The sequence below is a fragment of the Lactuca serriola genome, chromosome 4 (assembly GCF_051521515.1).
Source record: "Lactuca serriola cultivar US96UC23 chromosome 4, Lser_US96UC23_V15, whole genome shotgun sequence".
Classification (NCBI taxonomy): Eukaryota; Viridiplantae; Streptophyta; class Magnoliopsida; order Asterales; family Asteraceae; genus Lactuca; species Lactuca serriola.
Genome location: NC_136411.1, coordinates 390,662,534 through 390,684,775, shown reverse-complemented (window position 1 = coordinate 390,684,775; position 22,242 = coordinate 390,662,534).

Below are 22,242 nucleotides of genomic sequence, written 5' to 3'. Positions count from 1 at the left end.
TGGATCCCTACGGAAGGGATGGACGAATTCTATGAGGGAGTCCACAAAGATTCCATCCCTAGGGCCTTCTGGAAGGATCTTGTGGACCGCTTGAGGATTAAGCAACTGGATTAGGGTTTTACCTTAAACCGTAATAGCTCAACTATATAAGGAACCATATGGATCCCTAAAATCGGCCACTTAAACCCTAGAAGGAATACCATCCAATTTTGAGCCTCCTAAACCTTTCTTATATTCTTCCAACTTGCTACTTGGTGTTTGTGATCCATTTGAGGTGCAACAATTGAGGCACTAGGCTCTTGAAGGTCAGGATCTACAAGCTACAATCAAAAGTTATTCTTCTAAACTTGTTTTATGTTATGATTTTCGAAAATTGTATGCTAGTTAGGTTTCATGCTTTGGATAACTTGAGTTGCATGTATAACTTGGGAAAAACATGGATCCGAAGCATTAGGGTTTCATTTACACCATAAGGATGTTGTAGTGCTCAAAACCCATCAATGGTATCGAAGCTTAGGCTGTTTTTCTGTTGTATTTAATGTTATGTTCCATTCTTCAAAGCTGAATGAAATCCTTTTTTGGACCCTGACTGATGAACTCGATGAGTCCATATTGGAACTCGACGAGTTGAGGCAACTCGACGAGTCCAAAGTCTGACTCCACGAGTTGGCTGATCTGACAGCAGGATTTTCGGAATTTTAGCCTAATTAGATTTGGATAATTACCATAAATCATTTTTTCTGTCAAAATTTGATTTTTACATTATGGTAATGGATATCCTAATCTAATTGGAAGATAATGGTCAAAATTTAAGATAATTACTAGATTATATGATAAACTAATTATTTGTAAATTTTGAATTGTAATTATCTTGCCAAATAAAGTAGATTAGGTCAAATTGGTAAAAGATAAAATTATATGATTATTTTATTTGTTTTTTAAATTTTATCTAAAAAGTTTTGAAAAGTTTCAAAACTTGCCCTCAAGTTTTGGAATTTAAAATTTGATTAAAAGGTTTTAATTTTGAAATATTAGATTCTAAACCCTAGTATTTTAAAAGTAAAAATACAAACCTTATAGTATTATAATATTACAAGCTTAATGATTATATATATACTATAAGATAAGTCCGTCTTACCGTTAGTAGGCCTCATTCGTGAAGCCGATATATAAGGGGGTATAAGGAAACTGCCTATAAAATGGCGGTTGAATAGGTGTCCACTCTCACCTACCACTTCCTTGATTGGTGTAGGGTCGTTAGCCGAACGCATAGGATAGGACAAATTAATTCCTCATTAATAAGTATAATGATTATATAAAGTAACTAAATGTTTTTCATAAATTCCCAATCTTAGTTACTTTAGGAAAAAATGTGAAAATCATGCAATTATATGAAATTGCATTTTGCACCTTGCTAAGTCGTTAGTGGGGTGTGTGTGGTTAACCGACACACTAACTTGGACTAACAAGGGTGGCAAAGGGTAGCTCAATGTTTATCATAGATCAATGGAGCGTGTGTGGTTAACCGGTACATTGATTAGGTGATAAATGTGACAACCGTCAAATTCTGGTCAAGTCGAAGTCAACGAAAGTCAACGGGTCAAACCGATAAACTCATTTAGAGCTTGTATGATAGGGTATATTATATGTTTTCTAATGTACAACTTTTTATCATAATACAAAGTATCACTCAAAAGTTTCAAATGTTCAGATGTTCTAAACCCTAACCGGGGTGAGTGATGTAATGACTTTATAGAGCACTATTAAGCACATTCGGGGGTGTAAAACATTCATAACGATGCATAATGAGGTTTACAAACCTCGCATTACGGGGCCAACCACTAGTAAAGGTCACCGGCCAAGTCTCTCTCAATCTATCTCTCTCCAAACCTCTCTCTCTCTCTCTACTATTTGATAAACACTTGGGCCATCCCGACATTTTAGTTAGTTGAAAATCCCTTGAAACGAGAAGAAAATATGAAAAACAGCACAATGGGAGCAAAACCCTCTCAAGAAGCGAACCCTTCTAATGAAGCCTTCGTGCCTAGCCGAGAAGAGTCGCCAATAGCCTCAGAACGAAGCCCCCTCTCGCTATGGACAATTTCGCTTGGCAAGAACCGAGAATCTTTGCTCCTGACGACAAGATTCGCTTCGAAATCCTTTTGCTTTGGATCCTCTCGCTTTTTGATCCACCACGTTCGCTTCGCCTCGACAAGTTTAGCCTGCGAATCCTCCCGAAACGAACCCTACCCTTCGCCTGTGAATTCTCTCGGACCGAACCTTACCTCTTGCCATGAACCTTCTCGGCCACGAACCCTCCCTTCGTGTTTGACCCTCTCGGCCTCGCAGATTCGCTTCTTTTCTCGGTTTTTATCACTATCACATTTTAAGCCCGTTTTTGATGATTTTGACGGGGGATTTTCACCCAAATTCGTATTTTGACATATTAGACCCCATAAATTCATATTTTATTTTTGGGGAAATTCTTATTATAGATCATATCTTTTGTACAAGAAATCATCTATAGGGTTGTTGACTTTTCCAAGAAGTTATGACACCAAGTCATCCCCATACCCACTTTATGTCACTATTCACACTATACCTAGTCAAATCGTTGTCCTTTCTACTCTTCTCCAGCACTCCACTATATTTTCTTACATCTAATCCACATAAAATCTGTATCCCCCACATTTCCCAAAAGTTTCATTTGTCACATCCAAAAATCAAACACACTATCTCTCTCTTTCTTTTTTCTTCTCTCTGGAACCAAAAACTCCCATGAGGTCACGAGTTCTTTCCCCACTTTTCGTAAGTTCTTCATTATTACTCTTAAATATTCTACACTCCTTCACTCAAATCATGGATTTCTTACACAAATATCGTCATATGTGTTCTTAGGACATTCACATCCTTAAGCATTCTCCAAGTGTTCTTGACTTGAAAACCCCTTTTCTTCAACCATCCATCTCAGGGAATCACTCAATGTAAGTTCATACCCCTAATATTTTCACGTTGTCTTCTAGCTTTATGGGGAAGAATACAAGTTACAACACCAAAACATGCTCAAACTCAAATAACAGCTTTCAACAGAAAAATTATGGTCCAATCACAAACTGTTTTGACCACATTAAACTCATACTTTTCAAAAATGTTCAAATATGAAAATAGTTAACCTTTATACCTTTCAAATGACTACTTGCACATGTTCATATGATTTTTCTATAATTTATGGTGATTTTTACAAAACTGCCTATCACTACATCAAAGATTTCGGACCAGTCAGTGATAATGGCCCTTTTCACACTGGTTAGAGACCACTAAAATCATAATAAAAATTGTGAGCATACTAGACGCATTTCATGAACTTCCGGAGTTTATAGATTCAGATTTCGACTCCCGGTGATTTTCCTGTGATTTTTACAAAAAATAGTGACAAAAAAGTTAAAACTAGTTAAAAACGGTTACAAGTTTTCTAACACTTTGTAATTTGTTAAGCAAAGTGTTTATCAATGATTGACTACATATTGACTTGCGTTTACTGTTAATTTACACTTATGAAACTGAAATACTCATCCATCATAAGGGTTTTTATTCATTACAAACATACAAGATAAACTATAATAAGTATAGTTTATGTTTTGTTAGATTACTATTCATTATGAAAGGTTCAGTTTCCACTACAAGAGATTTGTTCATTTACTACAAGCATACATGATAAGCTATAATAGGTATATTTAATTTTACATAAACTCTATGAACTTACTAAGGAAGGTTATATTCCTACTACAAAAAGGATTTTCAATTACACTACACGTAAACTCGTTAAATCCGGTTGTGAGGCACTACTTCATCGTACTCTTAGAGTACTGGTTAAAATCATGTAGTTATAACCAGAGTCTCTTGTAGGGAAAGCGTGATACTTGTATATAGATCTATATTGGGATTGACAACCCACACCTTAGATGCATGCAACAGCTAGACCAGCAGGTCTGGGGTGACAAATGTCATAACATTCTAATGCCTGAAGAACATCATAACAGGCCACTATGTCAAATAGTATGGTTATAATAACTCACATAGGGAAATAATGACACACATAGTTTACAGGGATCTCTACATTCAAACAGGTTTTATTTATATAAAACTGCATACACTATTATAAGTATGGAAAATACTTGTACATTTTGATCTTTGGGTCTTAAGATTGCAACTCATTTTATAAGGAAAATATTGGATTTTTCTTGTGCATACACTACATTTTCAAAGAGTGGTTTTCAACTTTATAAACAAAAGCTTATGCACTCACCAACGTAATCGTTGAAACTATTTCAAAATTAACTTGTACTCTCAGGTAATCAATAAAAACAGGTGACTGTCAGCTTTTGAGGATGGAACGCTTCGGCGTTAGACAAAACATTTTATCATTATATTGTAATCGATTTAGAAACATGTACTCATAAAACCATGTAAATTTCTCGATTATATTTATGATGGTTGTATTTACTTTGATCACCCTTATACTCGTGTTTGTGATACTATACTTGAAGTCCTCCACCCCCGGACGTTTCCGCCATCCTTGGTTTGGGGGTGTGACAGATTGGTATCAGAGCATTGTTTATAGTGAACTAAGTATATCGCACTGCATAAGATATATAAATTATAAACACAATGGGACTAAGATTTTCTGACTAAGTATTTTTCATACAACTATACTTTTAAAAACAAAACAGTATTTTTATTAAAACTATAGGTACATGCATGCATGATAGTATAGTGTCACGTCTAGGAAAAACACGAAAAATAAAAATGGATGAGTTGTACACTATGATTATGCCTTGGGACATGTAATCAAGTTTGGGAAGAATATAGCATGATCAACTATATTCGTCCGAGAAGTGACTAGCATATGCCAGGGGATAGTCGTAGTGAGAAACAAGTCTATCAACCTACCAACACCCATACAAGAATTGCACTAAGAATCAAACAAAACGTTTAAAAAACTATAGGAGTATTTATGTTGCTATAGAACCATATTTCTAGACTCATTATATGCCCCTGACATCCCTATTCTCGCACAAAAGTCATGCCAAGATTCCACTTACCAGGAGACCCTACTTTCCGAACCAGGGAAACGGTGGTTGGATAGAAGAAGAGCCAGAAGATGATCCCAATGAAGATCCCGAAGAAGTCGAAGAGGAAGATCCTGAGGAAGAAGAAATTGAAGAGGAACTGGAGGAAGAAGAAGACGAACAAGTGTTGGAAGAGGAGCCGGAGGTCATCAACCCTCCATACATAGCCAAGGTTCCCGCAAACCGTTTTGGGTGCTATATTAAGGATTCTTATATAATCTAAACTTTGTCTCTTTTCTTTTTCAGATGGCAGGCTCAAACTCCTCCAACACCAACTCCTCGAACCCACTTTATCTTTTGGGCATTTATGGGAGGGTCACATTTGATGGATCCAACTTTGGATTCGTAGCATCCGCATGGCCCTAAGGTACGAGGACAACGAAGACATTCTCGACAAGGAACTCATCGAGATAAATAAAAACACAGCTACTCTCGAAGAAATCTTCGAGTATAGGGCTCAATGCAAAGAAGCGACAAAGGTGTCATGCATTATGGTGGCCATTATGACTCCTGAGCTTCAAAAGTTCTACGAGGACTATTGGCCTTGTGACATGATTTGATGGAAAAGTGCCATCAAAGTGCACCTCAAGAGAGGTACGAGTTAGTTGGATCGTTAATCACAACCAAAATGAAGGATGGAGAGTCCATCACGACCCACTTGCAAAGGATGCAAAGAGATGTGGATCTTTTGCTCAAGCTAAATGTCAACTTCGATGAAGAGCTAGCCATTGATATTATCCTCCACTCTTTACCTCCTTGTTATCAGCAGTTGAAGATGACTTATCATATGAACAAGGACGAAGTGACCTTGAGAAAGCTTCAAGTGTTGTTAAGAACTGTTGAAACCGGCTTGAAAGGTATGTTGTTGCATCTACTCCTACCGTTGTTGCCCCTGTCTTGGCTATTGGACAAGGGAAAGGGAAGAAGAGGAAGGATCCTTCTAAGAGTCACAAGGAAAATTCCCATGATGGATCATCTTCTAGTGGGACCAAAGGCGGTTCTGCTGCTCTTTCTTCTAATCCAAAGGATGCAGAGTGCTTTCATTGGCATGAAAAGGGGCATTGGAAATGAAGTTGCCCGAAGTATCTGCAAGACATCAAGGATGGGAAGATAAAGCCCACCTTCACAGGTATTTACACTATTCAATCTAATAACTCATCACATACTAGTTATTGGGTCCTTGACACAGGATGTGGTTTTCACATTTGTTCTGATTTGCAGGGTCTAAGAAGAAATAGGGATGTAGAGCACGGGAAGATAAACTCGATCATGAGAAATAGGAAAGTGTTACATGTCACCAAGATTGGAGTTTATTCTTTATTGCTTATTAGTAGGTTAGATTTAGAGTTGAATAATTGTTGCTACGCATCAGAAATGGCAAGAAACATTATTTCATTTCATGGTTTGTATAAACAAGGTTTTAGAATTTCGTTTAATAATGAAATTGGTTCTATTAATGCTTTCTTTAATGGTACTCTCTATTTTGAAGCATTGCCTTGTAATGAAATTTTGATGGTTGTATACGACTTAAGAAATAACATACTGAATATTGATCCGTCCAATGGTTTGGATAAGGCATGCTTGTGGCATTGTCGTCTTGGACATGTTAACAATAAGCATATAGCCCAACTCCAAAATAATGGAGTGTTGGAGTCATTTGACATTCGGTCCGATGACACGTGCAAGTCTTTTTTACTTGGAAAGATGAATGAGTGAACCTTCACTGGAAATCGTGAAAGGGGTGAGGGATTATTGGATCTCATACACACTGATGCGTGTGGGCCCTTTAGATCCACCACAAGCGATGCAAACCGCTTCTATGTGACTTTTACCGATGATTATAGCAGATATGGGTATATCTACTTAATCAAGCATAAGTAAGAAACTTTTGAAAAGTTCAAAGAGTTTAATCAAGAAGTGGAGAATCAATTAGACAGGAAGATAAAGATGCTCTGATCTGATTGAGGTAGTGAGTATCTTAGTATTGTAACGCTCTAAAAATTTCAACCAATTTAAACTTTTCGAAAACAACCCAGTTTCATAAAGTTATTACAAAAAGGTTTTCAATAAAATTATTATCAGAGTCTTCCCAGAACCACATCATAAAACAAAATCATGAGGAGCGGTACGATCACGCCTTTACCTTGCCACGGTCTCCTGAAGAACCTGAAAAACATTAAACCACAACTGTAATCCCGAAAGCTTAGTGAGATACCCCCAAAATACCAACCACATATACCATACACGCACAACATGCCATATCATAACAGAACACAGAGCATCCATGCACTTCGGGTCTACTGTGTGACTGGTCCGCCGCACCGGCCTTCAGTCCACCTGGTCCACCCTCCGAGTCTAGCCATACCTATCGAGTCTACAATGTGATTGGTCCGCCCGCACCGGGCCTTCAATCCACCTGGTCCACTCTCTGAGTCTACAGTATGACTGGTCCGCCCGCACTGGGCCTTCAGTCGGCCTAGTCCACTCTCCGAGCCTCGGCATGTTTGGTCCGCCCTCTTGGGGCCTACAGCCTATCCGGATCGCTCGCTGGGCTTTCGGGACAGCCGGTCCGCCCTGGGTATGTTGGCCTACAACACAAAGTAGGACCCGCCTCAACCCAACCCCAGTCCAACAACCATGTGCACATAAACATTCAATCATATAACAATTTACATTCAATCAAGCCGATCTAGCAGATCACATAACATAACATCATCTTAACCAGGATACCGACCTAACCGGTCACTAGCATAGCATCATCCTATATACCAGGATACCGACCTTAACCAGGTCTCTAACATAATACCATCCTAACTACCAGAATGCAAACATAGCAAAGCAATAACATAACAACGATACCCAGATCACAATCCGATAAAGGGTCGGCCTTCGTGCCTTAGACCCTGTTGATATAGTGAGGATAACTCACCTCGCAACTGTCGACTGAAAGATAAGACCAAGATGCTCCGACCACTGATACGATCTCCACCACTAGCCAACACCAACACTGAACTCAAAACAAATTCCAACAATTACCAAAATGTCCCTGGAAGTCAACTGGTCAACCCTTGGTCAAAATCAAAGTCAAAGTCAACCTCCTGATTGACTCTACTCACCGAGTCAACCCGATGACTCGTCGAGTCCCCATGCTCAGAACTTCCCCAATCCATGACTCAACTCGCCGAGTCACCCCGAGACTCGCCGAGTCTCACAACTCTGAGTCCCCTCGCACTCAACTCACCGAGTCCTCCCTTGACTCGCCGATTCATGGCTCAACCAAAAGAAGGTTAGGACCTCACAACCAGACTCGCCGAGTCCAAGAACAGACTCGCCGAGTTCAAGGCTATCTTCAACCTACTCGCCGAGTTGTTCTTCCAACTCGCCGAGTTCCTGCCCATCTTCAAGCAACTCGCCGAGTGCCTCTAGATCTTAACCCATATAGAAGCCTTCCAGGCCATGCAGTTGATCCAAACCATAGATCTACCCTTCTACAACCCATCCATCACGTAAAGTGGCAAACTTTACGTGAATCCAAGGAGATCTAGGCATTTTACACTCTAGGGCTAGGGTTTGGGACAAAATGGCTTCACCAAACACTCAAAAATAGGGACTTTAATGCACTCTAGACCTTCTCCATTCCAGATCTAAGGTAGCAACCTCAGATCTAACCTCCAAACTCAAAATACCACAAGCTAATCTTTCCAAATACTCCAAAAAGATGAATCTAGATGAATAACAACCCAAGCAACGAAATAATACCTCAAAAGGAAGCTCCAACAGAAGAGAAATCTGAATCTTAACAAAGCCCCTTGGTCCAAGCCTCTTAACTCTCCAAGATCTCCTCCAAAATCTCTTCTCCAAGGTTCAAATGCTCTCAAATCCCTCACAAACGCACCTTAGGGTTTTTCTGGACTTCAAGAGAGAGTAAAGAGGCTGGGGACAGGGTATAATGTCCTTTATATAGGGCTCATCCTCCGAAATTAGGGTTTTCTCCACTCAGCACCTACTCGCCGAGTCTAGCCTCCAACTCGCCGAGTTGGCCACTTAACATGCGACTAGAGTCGCGACCCTACTCGCCGAGTCCACCCATGGACTCGCCGAGTTGCCCTTCCACATTTACACTTTGAACCCTGAACTTGCACTCCTGAACTCGGGATGTTATAATTCTCCCCCACTTAAATTAGGCTTCGTCCTTGAAGCATGCGGCAACTCAACTCCAGAGCTACTCCCGCAATGCACCACCTGGCATTAACCAGACCAGGTTCCTCAAGACACAACCACCAAAACCCAAAACCCAACTTCCCCCTTCTTCCGGTGTTCTGACCACCGCTCCAAGCCGGCCACTGGCCTCATCCCCTGATAACCACATTTATCAACCGAGTACCACTCCATGATACTTCACTCGCTCCAAATCACAACAACCACTTGACTCATACAAGCTAGTGATAATCCTGAACCACCGGAATCCTGATCTGAGTCCAACTTTATCCACTCCATGCTGACAGGATGACACATCCCTCAATCTTAGAGAAACTCCCATGAGTTCTCCTCCGCAATCTCATACCCATGTTGAACTAGCTCTAACATCCTCGGGTTGGGAATACCCGACACACTGACGACACCTCCAAACATCTCCCAGGATGAATTACTACCACATACACAATTCCTTGATCAAAATCAAGCTGGGAGTCCAAGACTCCATCCCTGCATCCCTTCCGAGCCTCTTGGCTCTACACCCTCGGAATTCGTTCCGTGACCTCAGCAGACATCCAATCCGGATGTGATTCCATACCATTGCCTCAAACCCGCTGCTCAAAGACCATAATTGGAACACCCCAATCATAACTCCGCACTACTGCTTTCACTTTCGTGAATTTACACTCCCTCTCGGAGCTACATTCCTTTCCCTTTCCTTACCAAGGAAAACCACTTGGCTGCCTTGACACTACCACAAGTGCCACAGTGCTCACCCAATACTACACCATTTCCTTATAGCATAACCGCTATCCCATGCACCACACATACTCTAAATCTGCTCGCAAGGACTCTCGATTCTATGCACTACCTCCACTAATCGTGATCAATATCTGGGGCCAGACCTTCTGATGTTATCACATCGTGACATACTCATTCCATATCCTCATACAAATCTATCAACACATGCAGAGTCTTCAGCATGACTGGACCGCCTTACCAGGCCTTCAGCCCATCTGGACCACTCTCAGAACCTTCAACAGGTCTGGACCGCCCTCCAGAGCCTTCATCCTGTCTGGACCGTTCTCCGAGCCTTCGACCTGACTAGAACGCCCACCGACCTTCAGTCTATCCGGACCGCTCATCTAGCATTCATCATCCCGCGCTATCCCTCCAGAAAATTCTCCCATGTATACTGTTATAGCCCTCTAGGGGTTCCGAACTCTATCTCCACCCTACATACTCAAACCCGGCCTGATCCCATGCCTTCCACAATCAATCACCCTTGGTCTGCATTCCGCCCCGCCTGTCTGACACTTGCTCATACCAGCCTACGCTCGGCTGACAGAACCACTGTTGAATCCCAACAGCTAAACAACCTCACATGCTTATCGATCTTCCGGAGAATTCTCCAATTCTCCCCCACTTAGAGCACTGACTATCAACCACCGGTCGCCATCACCGACCCCCATCGACAACCTTACACAACACAAACCCTTACACGCGAACTGATCCCCACCAGAACGAGCAAACTTCACAAATTTCCATAACAACATTGATCATCCTGGGCTCGAAAGAAACTCGATCTTCATCTAACCACTCCTCAGACTGCAGATGCTACTCGGCATTCCAACCAAAAACTAGATTCCCACTAATAATCCTCATGAATGACAACCAACGGAATTTCCAACACCAAACCCATAACCATACCACAACCCTCAAGGAACAACGAATACAATACCAAAAATCACACAGCGAGACTAGCAAATAAACAATACTCCACAATATCACCAATTAACAAGACATCAAGAAAGAAACATACCCGCAGCTGCATCCGGCACTACCATGACCTCCTCCGCTGTAAGCTGAAAAGCACGACCCTAAGCCCTTGGGGGCTTCGCTCCACCCTGACCTCCACCCATAATCCTCAACGTGCCTGGTGTTGGAGCCTGCACCGGTCTTACAGCAAGCTGTGGACAGTTGACCTTCAAGTGTCCAACCTGATGGCAATGATAACAAATCCTCAAATCCCGAACCGGGGTCGTCTGCCGACAATCCCTCGCATAGTGCCCCTCCTTTCCGCACTTGCGGCATGCACCACCGGACCTACAAACTCCGGTGTGACCCTTCCCACACTTCCCACAAACTCCAGCTGCGACTGCACTGGAGCCTGCCTCAGCTCTCGCATCTGTAACTCAATCTCCAACTCACGCCGTCTAGCGGCCTCCTGCAACTCTAACAAGGTCTCGCACCTCTGCGTAGACACAAACTGTCTGATATCCCTCTTGAGCATACTCAGATATCGTGACATCTGAGCCTGCTCCGAAGCGAACTCAGGGCAAAACATCGCCCTCTCAGTGAACATCCTGGTGATCTCCGTCACCGACTCCGAATCCTACTTCAGCTCAAGGAACTCCTGAGCCAATCTCTCCCTCTCAACCCGCAGAACCTAACGAGTGTTGAACATCTCCCGGAACTGATCCCATGAAACAGAAGCTCTCTGCACATCCGAATATGACCCCGTGGTCAATCTCCACCAATCCTTCGCCCCGAGCCTCAACAGGTTCAGAGCACACCTCACCCTCTGATCAGCAGGGCCTGAACACGTGAAGAAACACCCCTCCACGTCCGACAACCATCTCATAGCAACAATCGGGTCCTGAACCCCATCGAAGGTAGGAGGCTTCGTATTATCGAAGTCCCGATACTGAAAACCTAGACCGGCTCCTCCCCCTGCCGCTGCTACAGCCGCTGTAGCCACCACGGCAGCCGTCTCTGTGAGAGCCGCATAGCGCTCATCAAAATACTCAATCATGGTGGTCTTGATCGACCCGAACAGTTCCGGCAACTCGGCCCAGAACAACGCAGCAACCTCATCATGCAAGATCTCACGAATCCTAGCGTCCAACTCGCCTATGCTCATCTGACCAATAACCTCGGGCGGTACTGACCCACCCTGACCGCCCTCTCTTGCTCCCGATCCTGACCCGGATCCGCTCCCAGCATGCCTCATAACCACCATACTGAAAAACACCGCAAGATCTCAGATACTTCCCACAAACCCAGGAACCAACTCCCAACCCAACCCTAGAGGTCATGGTTTCTTTGATACGCGTATGGGTCCTGTGCTTTCAGTAGTACGGGCCCATACTACCTTCCACACCTTCCCATATTTGTATCAAGTATTACCACAACACCCTAGTGAAAAACATACATAACAAGCGCTCAACCCTCACTCCTAGAGGAACATCGGAAATCTCCCACAGAAGAACCCTAGGCTAACAGGAATCATAAATCAGACAACATTATAATGAAATCCTGAAGATCCCTAGCCTAGTACTAGCATGCTGTTCTGTCAAGGCTCAAAAACAAATATTATGTATGGCATTTTGGGGTTACTTACTGGCTCCGGCTGATCGTACCTCCGCGTCCTCCTTTACTCATTTTGAAAACCATTTTAAATTCTCTTTTGAAAACTTTCCCTGATTTGAGACTGGATTCACACGAATGTTCCTCCAATTCACTCAAACCAAGGCTCTGATACCAACTTGTAACGCTCTAAAAATTTCAACCAATTTAAACTTTGTTTCGAAAAGTTTAAATTGGTTGAAATTTTTAGAGCGTTACAAGTATCGAGTTCCACGACTATCTCAAGGAATGTGGAATTGTTTCACAATTAATGCCACCTAGGACACCGCAACTAAATGGTATGGCTGAGAGGGGCAATTGAACCTTGTTGGACATGGTTTGTTCCATGATGAGTCGAGCTTCGTTACCTATCTCATTATGGGGTATTCCTTAGAGACTGCAGCCCATATCCTTAATCTAGTCCCAACTAAGAAGGTTCCCAAAACACCTCACGAGATGTGGACAGGGAAGGTTCCCTCGTTAGCACATCAAAAAGTTCGGGGTTGCGAGGCTTTCTTAAGACAAGAGACTCACGACAATCTTGAACCTAGTAGTGACCAATGTATTTTCATTGGCTATCTGCAAAAGCCCTTTGAATATCTCTTCTATAGACCGAGTGACAATGTTGTCTTCGTTGTGAGGAGAAGGGTTTTCCGACAGAGAGAAATCATATGCCAAGAGGACAGTGGGAGGAAAATTGACCTTGAAGAGCTTCAGGAATCAAGTGATGAAGGAACCTCAAACACTAGCGTTCAACCCGAGGAGGAAACTCTTGTTGAACCAATTGACGAGTCCTTACCTCTTAGACATTCCAGTAGAGTTAGTGTTCGACCCGTATTATATGGCTTCCATATAACTGCCGAGGGTGATACGTTTATTAGTGATAGTACACTAATAAATATGGATGAACCTAACAGCTACAAGGAAGTCATGGTAAACCCAGAGTCTGCAAAGTGGAAAGAGGCGATGGACAGCGAGATTCGGTCCATGTATGACAATCAAGTTTGGAACTTGGTTGACAATGTAGCGGTCCTAAGAAAGTCGGGTGCACATGGATCTTCAAGAAGAAGACCAAGATGGATGGGAAAATGCATACTTTCAAGGCACGATTGGTTGCAAATGGATTTAATCAAACCCCTGGGGTTGATAATGATGAGACCTTCTCACTAGTGGCCAAGATCAAGTCTATAAGGGTTATGCTGGTCATAGCTGCATTTCATGATTATGAAACATGGCAGATGGACATCAAAACCACTTTCCTTAATGGAAAGTTGGTTGAGGATGTTTACATGAATCATATAGAGGGTTTTGTGGATGAAAAGTACCCGAATAGAGTATGCAATCTTGAGAAATCCATCTACGGATTGAAACAAGCATCTCGCAGATGGAATCTTTGTTTTGATGAGAAATTCAAAGAGTTTGGTTTTTCAAGAAACGAGGATGAGTCATGTGTATATGTCAAAGCTAGTAGGAGTATAGTTAGCTTCTTGGTATTGTATGTGGATGACATACTACTCATAGGAAACGACGTCCCAACCTTACAGGAGGTTAAGTCTTGGCTTGGGAAGTGTTTCTCTATGAAGGACCTCAAAGAGGCTGTTTATATTCTAGGGATAAGGATATTGAGAAATAGGAGTAAGATACTAACAGGACTTAGTCAAAGTACTTACTTGGATAAAGTTTTGAAACGTTTTAGCATGGAGAATTCCAAGAAAGGGGAGTTACCAATCCAAAGCAATACCAAATTGAGTAAGACTCAAAGTCCGAGTATCGATGCTAAGATAGCGGAAATGAGTCGAATGCCATATGCTTCCATTGTTGGCTCGATCATGTACGCTATGACATATACTCGCCCTGGTGTGGCTTTTGCTTTGAGCATGGTCATCTGATATCAAGGGAACCTTGGTAGATCTCATTGGATAGAAGTAAAGAACTCTCTTAAGTGTCTATGAAGGATGAAGGACTGGGTCCTTGTAGTTGGCGGAAATGATGACTTGAGAGTGACAGGGTATAGTGATGCCATTTTTCAGACCGATAGAGACAACTTCCGCTCTCATTCGGGCTAGGTGTTTATCCTGAATGGAGGAGCAGTGAATTGGAAAAGCTCCAAGCTGGAGACTATAGCTGATTCAACATGTGAATCAAAGTACATAGCAGCAAGCGAAGCATCGAAGGAGGTGACATGGTTGAAGAACTTAATCAGAGACCTTGGAGTTGTACCAGCCATAAAGGAGCCTATGGAGATTTTCTGCGTTAACAAAGGAGCGGTTGCCTAGACCAAGGAACTAAGGGATCATGGGAGATCCAGACACATTAACGTAAAATACCACTTCTTCGTACATTGGGTAGAAGAGGGACTCCTCGTACTAAAGAGGGTATCGTCAGAAGAGAACCCAATAGATCCCCTCACAAAGTGTCTGAGCAGGGTTAAGCACTTACAGTATGCAAGGAGCATTAGTCTAATGGACGATATTAGTTTTAGTGATTAGATAGTTATTTAGAAACTTGTAATAGATAAAATGTAATTGACATTTGATGATTGAATAAAGGAGTTCCATTTATGAGTAAAGTTACTATCTTGTCTTAGTTGTTTACTATTGTTTCATTTTTGTATTTTTTTAACTTCCAGAATAATGGGATTATTTGAATTATCCACATTCGATCATACTTTGGAAGTAGGCTATGAGGTTAGACTGTCATGAATTGGTTTGCAGATTGTCTAAGCATTTAGACATTGCAAAAGTTTGTTGCAACGATCATGAGTGCTCTCATAATAAGATTTGAGCATTGGATTAAACCCATGCTCATATGAATCAATTCATGGAATTTATCACGAGTAATTGTGAGATGATAATATCGTATTGTCTTTAAACCGATATATATGAGTTGTTGTTTACAAGTTGGTTGTGCATTGATAATGCGTAAACGTGTTAGTAACTTGATGTTATATAATGTATTGTTGTGTATGATTTAATGAGTAAATAGTACAATCATATAAGTCAAATTTTATTTGTTCCTTTTATCCTAAGAGGATTAAAAGCGATATCTTGGGCCCCTTGATGATTTTGTGTTGACTTATGTGTCGGGCCCGGTCAGGACTGAATTGATGTGTTCAATTAAGTTCTATGTCAGACAAATCAGAAATCAGGAAACAAACTGTTGGACAATAAGTATAACTTTATTCCATGTCTTTGTCTACATGATATCTTAAGAATGGAGGACTACATGACCCCTTATCTAAAGGACACGTTATTGACTAGGTCAAATTTCGACAACAGTTTTTTAGAGCTACGATTGTTAATCAGATTTTAAATTCGTACTTGTAGTTATAGTTATTAGACTTATCCAAGTGGGAGACTGTTGGATTAGGTATCTAAGACCATAACTATATTGGTATGTACTTGACCCGATAGTAGCATGGTCCTTTTGGGCTGTGTTCACCATAGCAACTTGATTGGATGAATAATGGAGAAAGAGTTTAATTGTAATTTATTAATATATTATAAGAATAATATATTAATTGAAAATTCATATTATTTAATTAGTGTTGATCAGAAATTAATTTGGTGGTCCAAAGAGACTAATTGAATTAAGGGGACTGATATTGTAATTATAAAATAATTGCAAAGTTGGTCTTATGGATCCCTAAGGAAGGGATGGACGAATTTTATGAGGGAGTCCACATAGATTTCGTCCATAGGGCCTTCTGGAAGGATCTTGTGGGCTGCTTTAGGATTAAGCAACTGGATTAGGGTTTTACCTGAAACCCTAATAACTCAGCTATATAAGGAACCCTATGGATCCCTAAAATCGTCCACTTAAACCCTAGAAGGAATATCAGCTAATTTTGAGCCTCCTAAACCTCTCTTATATTCTTCCAACTTGCTACTTGGTGTTTGTGATCCATTTGAGGTGCAACAATTGAGGCACTAGGCTCTTGAAGGTTAAGATCTACAAGCTACAATCAAAAGATACTCTTCTAAACTTGTTTTATGTTATGATTTCCGAAAATTGTATGCTAGTTAGGGTTTATCCGTTGGATAACTTGATTTGCATGTATAACTTGAGAAAAACATAGATCTGAAGCATTAGGGTTGCAAGTACACCATAGGGATATTGTAGTGCTCAAAACTCATCACTATCTACCACATATATTTAGCAAATAATTAAGTCATCTTTCTATAGTTTCCTAAGGTAAGTATCTAAATTAACTAAGGCATCTATTGCACATCTTACTGATCATACTACGTATCTAAGTTTAAGTCTGGAATTTTCCTAAATTCCTAGTTCAATTAAAATAATGCTCTGATACCAACTGTGACATCCCCCATTATTCAGAACCAATTTAAAAATTTTCTTTACGATTTTAAGTATTGAAATACAAAAGTTCCCGGTTAAATAAACATTTTTGAAATAACACAATGTATTTAATTAAATCCTTTGGGATGTCATTCGTTTATATCTGAAAATATGTTACAACGTAAATAAAAAGGTCCTAAAATAACTAATGCAAGCCTATCCTTTATTCCACTCAGCATCCTAACTAGGCAATTTCAACTTTGACTCCAATACTCATGATGCAATAAAATGAGTGGGTCAAGTTTGGGAAACCTGGTGAGATACATAGGGTTTTCAAGCCCAAAACATTTTACTGATAAAATATCATTTTTTTCAAGACTTATATCATGTGTAAATGTATAACATGTCCTAAGACCATCTACCCAATCACAACTGATCCTTAGAGATCATAATTTGACAATTATCTAGAAGAATCACCTTACCGGATGAACTGTCTAAGCAACTGTTTGACTACACCTGCTAGGGGAGTACTTGGCTAATGTAAGTCATATAAGACAATAAATGTTTAGAGATTTTGATGAATATGGATTTCCATTTCATCTACGTCCATGCGTTATAAGGCCATCTTAGCAACATAATTCATAAGACCGCCTAGAACAGCCAATTGTTGGTCATATACTCTGCTCAATGACCTAGTCATACCGTCCGGTTGTCTGATTGGGACCCACCATTACTGGTCATCCCAAGACGGGGAGTATTACACTCTGATCTGGTCCCACACTCTAACCCAACTATGAGACCTAATCGATTTCAATCCTATTTGACACAAAACAATCATTTATAAGTCTTATTCCTAATCTAAGGCAAGACCTATATCTAAAGGCAATTGATTTCTAAAACAATTCCTAATCCAAATGTTACTATCTTATCTTTACAAATACCACATAACACAGGTAATACAAGAAACATTTATTATATGGTTATTTTTAAGTTAAGATTATGTGACAACCCGATATTTCGAGTCAATGTAATGTAAAACCAATCAAACTAGGTCAAAATGTAACTTTCCTAAAATCTTATTTGGGTTAAATAAAGTAGTAGGAATTGTATCAAGGTTTCCAAGCATATAAAGAACCCTAAAATCTGAGTTATAACGAAGAAGTTATGACCAACCGAAGATTCTCGGCAAAACCGGCATCTGCGATTAAACGTAAAACGCGAAATTTCGATGCAATAGTTTTTAGCATTAAGTATCTAAATGGAAGTTATAGACAACCTCAATCTATGATCGTACATAAAAAGAACATCCAAATCTGACTTCGGATGTGAAAGTTATGAATTTTTGAAGAAATTCCTTAATCGCGTCATTTTATTTAATAAATAATAAAAATAATTTTGGAATTTGCCAACGGATTCTAAACGAAAGTTGTAGATCTTGGTCTCACCTTCGCGTGGATATAAAGAACGTCAAAAACGGAGTTCGTATGAGGGAGATATGAATTTTAGAAGTTTAATTAAAATAAATATAAATTTAATTATAAACTCCCGGTATTATCCGAAGGGGAGTCATCGGATAGGACCGAAGTACGCCCTGCGTACCTTCGTACGCCCCGCGTACTGAGATCAAGGGCTTCGGATCGTCCACGTCGCCATATCCGAGGAATCCGACCCGTCCGACCCGTCCGAAGCTCCGACCCGTCCGACCCGCTGTCCCGTCCGACCCGCAGTCCCATCCGACCCGCGTACCCAGCAATCCGTCCCATCCGAAGCCGAGGCAGTCGAGGCTTCGGTCATGCATGACGTACGCGTACGCGCTGCGTACAAGCGTACGCCCCGCGTACCGAGGCGGTTCAGCCTTCCTATAAATAGGATGCGAGGCTTTCCGAATTATTTGCTCAATTCTCCTCTTTTCTCTTGCGTCTTGCCTCGTTTTCCGTGCCCGTTCAAACCCGAAGCTCTGGCCTTTTGCTCAAGTCCCGAGGGTCGATTTTACTCCCGAGATTCTCGAGAATCCCGAGAAAAATCCGTTTCCCGAGACGAAACTCTGCCCGGTTTTCATCTCGCTATCTTCAAGTTTTCATGTGAGTTCATACCCCTTAAATAATGTTTTAAACTACTTTTAAATGCTTTATGGGGGGGGATACAAGTAGAATCATATTACTTATTACATCAATCACATGTGATTAATATACAACATTCAAAAGATTTGGCTACTCATTAGCCGTTTTACCAAACAGTTTCCTTCAAATGATTTTTATAGATTGACATCAAGTCGATCTTTCCTTAAACTAATATTTATGTTTCAAATGTTTTACCAAAATTATTTATGCTTTTATATTATAAATTGCATGCCTCTATATGTATAGTTATATAAGAAATGTTTAAAAGACTTAGGAAGGCTATCCACCCTATTTCCTTTTCGCGCCTTGAGATGTGGTCTGGTGGGATATTGGATACTCGTCCGAAGGTCGTTTAAATATTAGTTATATATCATGTGTACATATAAAGTCATAAAAGGTCCTTCCAGTTCATCCTATGCCCTTGGGTAACAAGGGTATACATCCACGTCCATACATACCACTTAGATTACTAGTAAGCTACCATATGGGTAGTTCAGGAAGATACCGGAACCATTACTAGAATGCAATATCATACAATGAGTCAGTTCATTCATGAGTCAATACTTTCTAAAAACATTACTATACATTACATGTACAAACTATACTAGGACAAGAACATATACATCTATACTAGAACGTTTATATTACTATACTTGCTAGATAGAAAGAACACACATTACAGCTAGCACACGTAGAACCTTACCGTACTCTACTATAATATTTACATTACTATACTTATAGGAGTACTTGTGCATAGATACATCAGTAGGAGTCCTATTACATTTTATATGTATCGACTCCGTTTTTAAATTCATGTTCTTACCTTTTCCTTGTGATAAGATCACATAATCGACGAGTTAGAATAGATTATTATCCTTGTAATAGAGGATGCTAGTTGGGGGATTGACCATTCCTAGAATCTTTGTTAGCTACAGAGGTAAAAGTACATCTACGGATGTCAAAAGGTTGGTACCTTTTTAGGTGCACGAGGAGGGATTGACTATTCCTATACCCGGCTGTTAGCAACAGAGGTAAAGAGTACGTCTACGGATGGCTTAAAGTTAACGTTTACAATTACCCTAGTACCAAAGGGTATGATTTCAAGTTAGTTATATTATTACCTATATTTGTGACTCATTCACATAACCAATGAGGTAAAATTATATTTAGGTATCCTAGTACCAAGGGATAAAATTTCTTATAATGATAATAATAGTAACACAATTAGGCCTTGGTAGAAAACTACAAATAGCACAGTCAAGTCTTGGTAGAAGACTCCTTTCGTTACTAATAGGAATCATAGGGATTCTAGGGTTTTTTTTTCAAACATTTACAACTGATCTACAAACATTTTCATACTTTTAATGAGCTTTCTTTCAAAACAATGTCAAGTCTTAAAAATTATAAGTTTTACAAATTAAGACACATTAATACTTATGATCTCACCAGCTTCATAGCTGATACTCGCTTTCAAAATTACTTGTATCCTCAGGTCATCATAGACAGGTACCGATGCAAGGAGAAAGGAAGATGGAGCTTATTCAAGACTTATCTTTCATTTTGATTTATGCTTTAGTGTTTATCAAAATTTGACAGAATACAATTGTATAATAATTATTTTATTAATGCAATGGATGATGTTGTTGCTCGTTTACTACTTTACATTGTTGTTGATATTATACATGACGTCCTCCGCCCCAGAATGTTTCCGCCATTCTCGGTTTTGGGGTGTGACAGATTGGTATCAGAGCATTGTTTATAGTGAATTGAGTATATCAACCCATAAAAGATATACTAACTATAAATACAATGGGATTAAAAATACTCTGATTTAGAGTTTATACTTTAAATAATAAAATATTTAAGTAAGTATACGTGCCTGCATTCATACTAAAATCAGTGTCACTAGGACAGTACAAAAGAATTACGATTGTTGAGCAACACAAGTGTGCTTAGAGACATATGGTCAAAACTGGGAAGATATAGCCTGATCGCCTATATTATCCGAGGGTTGACTAGCATGTGCCTAAGTTGAAGTGTGTAGTCGCAACAATGCAAAAATCTTACCAACCCTACCACAATGAGAACAATAGAACATAACATAAAAATTAAAATACTATAGGAGTATTTGGTGTTACTATAAGTACTTTATACTTGAGAATTAAAACGGGATCCTCATTACTAAATTGATAGTTGCTAAGTGGATACACTAAGGCTACATGTAATTAGGATGTTATAGACTTAGAATCAGTGGTAATTTTGCCTTACCCCTATTCTGTGTGAATTTGGAAATAAGGTCACTTATTCGAAGGTCTATCCTATTTAGATTACACATAGCTGGTATGCACTTCACAAATAGTGATGTAACTAATGAGGGTTTTCTAAATAATTATCTAGATAGTTCGTCTAATAATTATCCACTTACCCTAAATTCTCGCATAGAAATCATAGTTGGACTCCATCCCCTTGACAACCAGTATCTTCCGAATGAAGTCATAGCTGGTTGGTTTGGAGAAGAACCAGAGAATGATCATCCTATCCCTTTGGATGATCACCATGATGAAAACCTTTCAGTCGATGCTAATTCCGAACTAGAGGTTGAGAACCTACCCCGAGCAACTCCCTTTCCAATTCCTAACCCTCGTCCGGCTCTTCATGGCCCGACGCCTGATTCGGTGGAATGCTTGGAAACATGGAGCCAAGAACAAGACCAGCCCATGCCAGTTATTGGCGACCGAAACTTTTACGACCTGAGCAATGGGGGCTCAGCAGGTAGAATCTTGCCAATTATGGTCCGCAGAGTGGTCCAAAATGAGATTCAAGGCAGGACAACCCAACATCAGATTGCCGAAGTTGTCACCGATGCAAGAATGAATACCCTCCACACCACTCATCTAGAAGATTCTCACAAGAGATCAGAAAGAAACCATGAGAACCTGCTGTAAACACTAGCTGAAAACCCGAGCCAAAGTCATAGAGCTCCAAGTGCGCCAGAGGGTGTACTAGAGACACCTACTTGACATGGAACGTCAATTGGTTGAACTAAGAATTCACCAGAGGAATTACCGTCGCCAGTAGTAGACGCTTTACTT